At 34.5% G+C, this 9403-nt stretch overlaps 1 long non-coding RNA gene across 1 annotated transcript; it reads left to right on the forward strand.

Moving 5' to 3' along the window:
• Positions 1-7926: 7926 nt before the first annotated feature.
• On the forward strand, positions 7927-9039 carry LOC149794392 (uncharacterized). The gene is made up of 2 exons (XR_016422627.1): positions 7927-8135; positions 8654-9039. It is a non-coding gene; the product is annotated as an uncharacterized LOC149794392 (long non-coding RNA).
• Positions 9040-9403: the final 364 nt, after the last annotated feature.

Below are 9403 nucleotides of genomic sequence, written 5' to 3' on the forward strand. Positions count from 1 at the left end.
ACAGGTTTTGTTATATAACCTTACACAAGTAATCATAACATTAAAAGAAATTGGACTATCAATTCATCTTTATATCTCTGATGAAACGCATGTCACCAAAAAATATTAACGCAGTTGGATGGAGTGGCAGCTGCATTTTGGCGATTCAGCGGAGACAGTTAACGGTAAAATGTACCAACTGTTAATTTGAATTGGAGTGAAAAACGTCAAATTGTGCATCTTCTAGTATCAATTGTATATTGGGAGAACACAAATACTTCATATCATCATTTGTTTCTGCCAGAAACACGTGAAAATGGAACTAAAATTTAACATCCATACAAGATTCTTGATATTTGACTATACATAAGCTTATTCCTGTGTCAGAGTATAAATTAGATATCGAAACATTAGTCTACTGATATTGTGTTATGTAGCTGAACAGTAAAGTAGTCATAAATATGTGTTTATGGTTTTTAAAATTCACCACAACTGTATCGTTTTCTAGTAAAATATCAAGGAGTCTTCCAGAAGTGTTGAAGGTGAAAGTTTAATGGCTCCAAACTCTAAACAATATAAGGGCTCAGAATAAAAAGAAAATGATGATGGTAAATTCGGACCACTTGACAGTGATAGAAAAACGATTTTATAGTAGATGGTATTCTAAAACATGGAACGTGTAAACATTTTCCAGGTTTTTGGTTAGTTTTGTTTAGTATTTTTTTAAGGTTGGGGACAGAAACGTCTTACCTCACATAGTATACGCAAATAACACATTGCTTTAAGACCATCGAACAAAGTCACTGTTGTACTGGTGCGATACATAACCGTCCAGACACTCTTATAGTTATTGGTTAATGAATGTGTGGAGACGGTTTTAGGAGTTACGTTGTGACGCAGTGTAGCTTCCTGAGGAACGATAAGAATATGTAAATCTTATAACACTTAAGTGAAGGAGATTAGTTACAACAAACAAATCAGTAATGAATTCCTTCTCTATTTCTCCTGGACGAAAAGACACGAATCACAAAATCTATGCCTCTTTTCCAATCGCGGGATCATCTCTTATCGGAAATTCAGCGTCTTATATTTGACCCATTATGTCAAGTCAAACACATTCGTAATTAATTAATGGTACTTGGTGACAGCTAATTGGATCAGTGAGGCAGAACATGTATCTCTCAGATAATCCAGGTTCGAATCCACTCTTTATGACAATCAAATTATTTCCTTCTTTTAAATATGCTGATGTAATTTCACCAAACACGAATCTACTTAAGGCGAACGTGGGACGAATTGTCCTCCAACAAATGTATTAAAATAACGGGATTTTACCGAGAGAAACACAATGGTTACACAAAACCAAAATGTTCGGCATTACAAAAAAGCCTTTTAAAACACATCTAAGGTTTGCATAAGCTCTTACTTTTTCTTATTTGATATTTAACTACTCTAATATCAATTTGCAATAAGAGATCTTTTGTAAGCCTGTTCCTTTCATGCATTAAACTGTCTTGCCACATTTAATAATCCTACTATTCCATGAAATGGACTGTTTTCCCGTATGACACATACTAAGGGTGGGAGTGTCAAAAAGTGTCGATTTAGATTAAACTACGCATATGTTACGTCCTGTTGAATGATCATGCACAAAAAACTGATCAATTAGAACGTTGAACGCTTTATCTTGCCAGAGTAATTTTAACATTCGCGTTCCATGATGTCTAATATTTAATGCTGTCAGTGTGAAATACGTAAGTTTCACTTTTCAATAACGGTATACAGGTACATGACACTTAATCGTGTGGGCGTTATTTATACATTTCTATATCGTCCAAAATTTTATGTTGAATTACAATATGTATCATACATGTTTAAAAGCTAAGATCAATGCATGCACAAACAAAATGGCAAAATATTTTAATGGAAACACGTATGCACGCCTAGAAATCAGTACTATAAATTGATATCCACAATCACCATTAGTACCATAAACCTTGTACAAAGAATAAAAAGGTAAAGGACATACTCACTAAAATTTGGCAGAGTTTGGAATAATTAATGTGTTCTTTGTAAGCAGGTATCTTTAAATATTTACACTTATTATGGATCGTTGCAAAGTTTAGCAAGTATACAGTGAATGTAGTTCTTGGCTGTGATATAAAACTGTCTTTTGATCATTTAAAATTAACGTATACAACTGCTTTTTAAGATAATGATACCTCAAAGATACATAATATTGAGCTTCGTACATCACGTCCAAACAGCGCCTATATTTGTGTACCTATTGCAACATGAACAAATAAAGAACACAGGTAAAAAGGATTAACCACAGTACAATATATGTATGTAACACATGCATCTATGTTGAAAACAGTATTGCTTTATATGCATTGCATGTGTAATGTTGTACAGACGTGTGTGATGAGATTGTACATCTCTATGTATGGGAGACGAGAGATTCCACTATTGCAATATAATGATACAATTACTGAAGCCGGATCACGAACTTGTATCCTACTTTTCTACATTTGTTATACAACTTTTATTTATAATAAAGAAGACTTCTACAAATAAAACATTTTCTGTTGAGAAATAGATTAAAGTTTAAGTTTGGTATTTCATTTACCTCACTGAAAGCAATGTTGAAATGTACAACATTTTGGTATAACATTAATACAATTATTGTAAGATTTATTATGCCCTCATACAAGTGATATAAAAACAATATAATCAATTAATTTACTGTACAAGACATTTATTACACATGGTATATAATGTGATGAATGATATACAAACCAGTAAATTATATTGATAAGTGTTGGCAAGTAGATAGAATGACGACAGTCATATAAACCCCGATGCTTGTAACGTATTACATGCATATCTCTTCCAATATCTCATTTTAAATTATGCAGTTCTGTTATGAAATGAACGTTGCAATCATCAACACGTGAATTCAGTATGTATAACTATTACTTGCTCCTTTCAACATAAATAAACAATCACAACTAAGACACACTGAGTCATGTGCATATTACTGGATACCAAAGCTTTCTGCCTGGTTTTCTGTTGTAGATATGAATGCTGCATGTAGTTTTTTTTTGCGAAATGGATATATCAGTTTGCTCTCCAACCACAAAACGAAGGCCATTTTATACGTTAGATGGATGAATGTTCCATGTTCGCTTAGTTTTCAATAAAGATTGTTCTTTAATATCTTGGGACACTAATAAAGAAACAAGATGCCATAACCAGCTTTTTCTGTTGCAAATAACCAATATGTTATGCATGGAAATTTATATAAAATTGTAGATATTTTTTAAAGTATATTTAATCACAAATAAGGAATCTGACAGCATGATATTGTAACATCATGATATTGGTCTTACGTTAATTATTATAGCGGACACGCACCATACTTTGTGTGGTCTCAACGAATTCGGAATATAATCTTCAATAATAGGTCATATATGACAGTTCGAGTTAGATTGATCTGCCGCCAACGCACAGCAAATAGAATGAATTAAATCAATAATGGTTTCACGTTATTGGTCTGTCGTGATCTCATGTATTACCCACTACTGAAGCACCCTCAATATGTTAATGCGGGAACCTAACTGTTATGACTCTATGGTTTTACAATAAGCAACAGAAAAGAGCGAAAAATGATCAAGTTTTGTCAGGTTCAACAAATAACGTATTTTCCTGGAATACAAAGTGAAAATGTAAAAGGAACTGACAGCATTGTTAACAAAATTCCAAATGATCCTAAACGTTCAGTCATAAATCCAAATTAACAGAGCTCCATTTGACGTCCAGTCGTGTTCCAAATAAGTTCAAATATTGAATGTGTTGATGTGTCTGTAGCCTCGACTGTATTAATTTATCAGCTGCCTGAAATGTGTCGAATTTGCCAACAAATGTAGGAAGTTCCAAGTGAATCAGATTCACATGAACACCTTTACCTTCATTAATGATGATCTGAATATTTAATCTAAAATCTAAAGATAAATATTACATATGTATTATGTTGTTTGCAAAATAAATGTCACTAGTCAAGTATATCATGAACTTGAGTTTGGTCTAAGGTCATTTACAAATTACAAACATATAAAACGTATAATCATGTAGAAAAGGCCCACAATCAATGCAAATTAAATATGCATAACACTACCATATTGCATCAAAACAAATGTTGCGGTTTTGTCTCGAGATCACATCCTTAAATACTGGCTGTGGTTGTTTTTCTTCTGTGTGTTTGATGGGTTCGTGATGGGGGTCATGAATATTTTTCTGCCCTCTTATGTACCTTACTGGTCCTTAACCCCTACCACACTAAGATGATATTAAAATCATTTTCCTAAATTTAAAGTATTTTATGAAAAGCTACTCTTCACAATCACCAGTCTATAATGAAGGGACGAATAATTGATACCAACATTATAGAGGATGCCCATTAGGATTAAACTTGGCTGAAATAAATCTAAAGTATATATTATGACATCCCTGCAGTGTTTGATGCTTCCAAATTTGTATGTATATATAGTATGACTATTATCCGATTCTGTCTGTCCACTTATTTTACATTAGTACTTTGCACATTTATTTCTTCCTCTATGTGTATTATGTCGACGTGAGACAGGTCTGTCCACTGGGGACAACGATGTTGTTTGCTTAGCAACAAGGCTTGCACTTTAGTTGTAATTAGAACACTTCTACCATACATGTAAAGAACGTTATCAGCAAACGACTGGAACTCCAACCACTACAGGGGCTATTCATATATAGACTAAACGTGCAATGACAGTATAGGTAATAGAATAAACCTTCACAGATGATCAAAAGTAATTCATTTGCACACACACACACACACACACACACAGACATATATATATATATATATATATATATATATATATATATATATATATATATATATATATATATATATATATATATATATATACTACAGCACAAATATACATACATACATACATACATACGGTATAAATAATATAACAACAACTGATACCTCATAAAATGAATTCATAAAATGAATTCATCTGGAGAGAAAGATGCTGCAAAACAGATTGTTAGCATTCGTCTGATAATAAAAACACCGCTGAAAGATGATAAAATGAACTCATTTGCAACAGCGCAAAGAGAGATTTTTAATTAATCGGTCCTCTTCTATGTTTCATGCCAATGACTAAAACAGTGCTCTCTTCCAGATATCATGTGATTATTTCATTTACTGTTGAAAGATTTGAAATAGATTCATGTTTAACGTTTACTGAGTAGGCACAATGATAGCGTTTAGCAATACTACAATGTGAAAATCAACAATAAATCTGGGGTTTTTTTTGGGGGGGGGGGCAGTATGCAAGTTAAAAGACCTCGTGCATAAATGTGATTTGTTGTTTCAAATTACACAAAGCTCTATTTCATGTATCATTTGTAACTTGTATTTAGCAAGATATGACTAAGCATAGTCCTCTTCATAAATAAGACCATTGTCTTGGGATGTATTTCACATTTAAAAACATCCATAAAAGAACTCTAAGGAATTGAGGTGATGTTACGGCTTTGAATTATACTATGACACGTTCTTTCTTAAAATTTCAATAATATACCACAATTAACGTATTTCCCCGACGACCAGCACTATCTGATACATGCACATGAAGGGGTTTACCTTAGATGTGATTGAAATGCACTATGGTTCGACTGGAAAATTAAATCGATTTGTCTCGGATTGCTGTGTTGTGTCAATTGCTGGGGATATGATATAAACTTGTCACGATACTTGACAAACAAAACAGCTGCTATTAGGGGCATTGTTCAAGCATCAATATTTACATTGATTAGCCACTCTGTATTAGGTCTGTCTAACACAAAATGCATGCAATCCACTGCTTCCATTCCTTCACTCATTCACAAGTACAATACACAGTTACTCAAATGAGTGTAACCTATCACAAAAGAAAATAAGTTCAACATAAATGTTATATCTAGCTTACCAAAACAAAATAGAAACTAGTGAAACTTCTATGCATGCAAGGGGATAGTACTAGAATCTTAGTTATTACGTTCCATGATTGTAACATAAACAGCACCTAATATACGAACATTAAACTCAAAGGATATAATGTCAGTGAAATATAAACTAAGTGACCTCTTTGTGCAATAAGGATTTAGAGCTTATCTAGATGAATCCCGCTCTAAAGTTTAAAATTGAAACTGAAATGGTGGATGGAACATTTACTTATTTTATGTCGAGGCAAGAAAGGAAAAACTGCAGAAGAAGAGAAGTAGGTGAGATTTACATCGAAGAAACAGGACAAGGGTTGAAGATTGGGTTTAGTTTATCCAAATGGCCCAAGGTTGAAATGTTACAAAAGCATCGTTTGTACTTGATGAAATAGTTGTCAAAAGTTGAAACTTTGCAAAGATCTGTATAGGAGATGAGCGGACAAATTATTTTCCAGACCCTGGAGTGGCGTGTGTTAATAATGGCGGTTAGACAAACTTGGGATCTGATTAGGCAGTTTATGGTTGGAGGTGTGTTTTGCAGACATTGTTCAAATATCAAATGACAAATTATACCTGGAAGTCGCTATAAACCCTACTTGAACTCAAATTCAAGAGTGATCTCCTAGTATATTCTAGACTTTCAGCTTTTGTAGTCATCTTTCACATATTACCACCTACAGTCGGGAACCTAACAATACTCACAATAATATCTACAGTTCAATCGGATTCGTGGTTCGGAAAAAACTCATTGCTAAGAAAACTCGAAGTGCTTCTTTTAAATTATGCTGATTATTATAATTACAAATTGTAACTGTTGCATGTATTTGGATAAACTCATTACGAATTGTAACTATGCTGCTTGTATGGAGATGAAGGAAAGTTATTCGGTTTGACACCTGACGGTTTCATGATCAAATCATTCCATCTCTCCTTACGAGGACAAGGTATTGGTGTCATTGCTACGAACACCATGTTCTCTTGTGTCACGTTCACATACAGTCTCAGCTTTACACATACATCATTTGAGCTCGCTCAAGCAATTCTAATCGCTGCAGGAAAGGTTAGTTAGCTTCTTTTGACGTTATCGTCCATCACCAAGTCGGAAAGGTTAGTTAATTTACTCTTTATTAGTTCCCGACTCTTCTTGAAATTTGTACTTCCACCAGCAGCTGCTTAATGATTCTAGAAGATTTCAACTTCCATTTCAACTGTCCTACAAACCCACATTATACATTCTTTTAGAGTCTATTCACATTGTCACAGGCTGTGAGCACATCAACCCACCAATGTGGTTACATATTGGACTGTATTGTGTACAGACCTAACGATGCTATTTTGAGATTCACTACTCTCTCCCTGAACTTGCATCAGAACACCTATGCATCATGTGTCCCTTAATCTGTCACAAAACAGCCACCTGTTTGCACATCAAAACGTAATATCAGTTCGATTAACATAACTCAAATTATCAATTCACGCATGGCAGCGGGATAAAATCCAACAAATCCATTGACTGCTTCTGGTCCGAAATACATGTCTGACCTTACTCTTGTGTACACTTCTTCGAGGAACACGCGTTCATCATCTGACACTCGTATTCTTATGTATTCCTAAAGTAGAATCTAAGTCTTATCGACAGCGTTCATTTGCATATCAGGGCCCAGTTATTTGGAAAGAACTCTCTCTCTCTATATATATATCACGTTTTGTGAGAAAATGTGCTAACAATTCCAGCCTTATGTTTACAAATATCTTCTGATAGAATTCGTAATTCAAAGTAATTTGGGTAATATCAGTCCGTGTTATATAATATTACGACTTTAGACCAATTCTCAAACAAAGAAACTACCTGTCCGTAACTTAGCCATTGCGTCACAGTCAAATACGCGGTTAATTCAAAGAGGACCTTGCCGTGAGAAACTGTTTCTTTTGCAATCAGCAAGTGATATCACCGGTCAGCGCTTCTCACGCAGCCAGACATTATCCTGTTCATCTCATGTTAAAAGAGTCAGTACAGGTTTTGACGTGACTAAATAAACATCACGGTGCTTCGAGTGCAAATTGTGGGCTCGTAAAAAAGAGAGAGAAGAAGGACGAGATTTGAAACAAAGGCTTCTGAGGTAAAATATCTTCGCCCGAATCTGTCTCACTTTCCTAACTAGGAGTTGTAAGATTTATACGTTATTATGTGCATTTAATTTAGTAGACATTTAATATTCTATGAATAACTGAATTTAATAGTGAGTAGTGATTGAACTTGTACTTGTTCCTATTTGAATATATAGTTGTGGATTATGCACACATAATTAGGCATTTTATATTTGTATGTGTCCTTTATGATTTATAAGGCAGGAAATGCGTAGGAATATTGTTGATGTTGATAGTTTACTATATCGAGAATTAGGGACATGTGTGATTGTTACAGAAGTCCTCATATTATTGATGTTGATGTAGCCTTTATTACAGAAGAAGCGTGTGTGGAATATTTAGATGTGAGTGTACGAGTTGACCTAATGATTTAATTGCTATTATGCTGATGAAAGGTCTGTGAGATCGTGTTTTATTTTGTGTGTGATTGAGCTAGGTGACAAAATTGTATATCCCTTCTAATTCACATGAAGCTTTCCGGGTAGGATAGGGTGCCACCCGAAGATAAGAGAGAGGAGAAGACATGGAGAGCATGTATAAATAGGCAGCTGTGCGAAGGCGCATGGACGGGAGAATATGCAGTTGGGCGAAGGCGCAGGCCCAGGATAATAGGAGTTGCGAGAAGGAGCAAGACCGGAGAACAGAAACAAGTTTACCGGAAGTACCGAATCGGGATACAAGGCGGAAGTTGCAGATGATTAAAATAGAAAGGACACGGGAAGGAAACACTCTCACCTTTAATTTTGCATGATGAAAAAAAAAAAAAAAAGCAGGCAATTTGAACTGATCTTTGTATTGACTGAATGAAACTGCGTGGAAAAATTGTCCTGCTATTATTGAATACCGTGATATAGTTTATTAAATTATTATACTTTTCACCTTATTCTTTGTATATTTTATACACCTAGACCGTCGGCCTTGCTGACTGGGGGCTCGGAGCAATTCAATTGTGAATTGTCCGTCCTTCTTCGGTGTTTGTAATAATACGGTATGTGGCACGTGACTATATGTGTGTGTGTGTGTGTGTGTTGCAAATGCTATTGCTTTATATGGACTACAGAAGCAATGCTTATGGAAGTGTGATGTTCTTGTGCGTTTGTATGTATGTGAGACGCAAAATTGCATTGATTCATAAATATGTAATTTATCGAAGCCGGACGATTAACATATGTCCTTTTTGCTACTTGTGTGGTACAACTTTAATTTACAAAATAAAATTATGTTCAACAATATCATGTTA

Source organism: Sinohyriopsis cumingii, chromosome 8 (genome assembly GCF_028554795.1).
Source record: "Sinohyriopsis cumingii isolate HCF-2022 chromosome 8, ASM2855479v2, whole genome shotgun sequence".
Lineage (NCBI taxonomy): Eukaryota > Metazoa > Mollusca > Bivalvia > Unionida > Unionidae > Sinohyriopsis > Sinohyriopsis cumingii.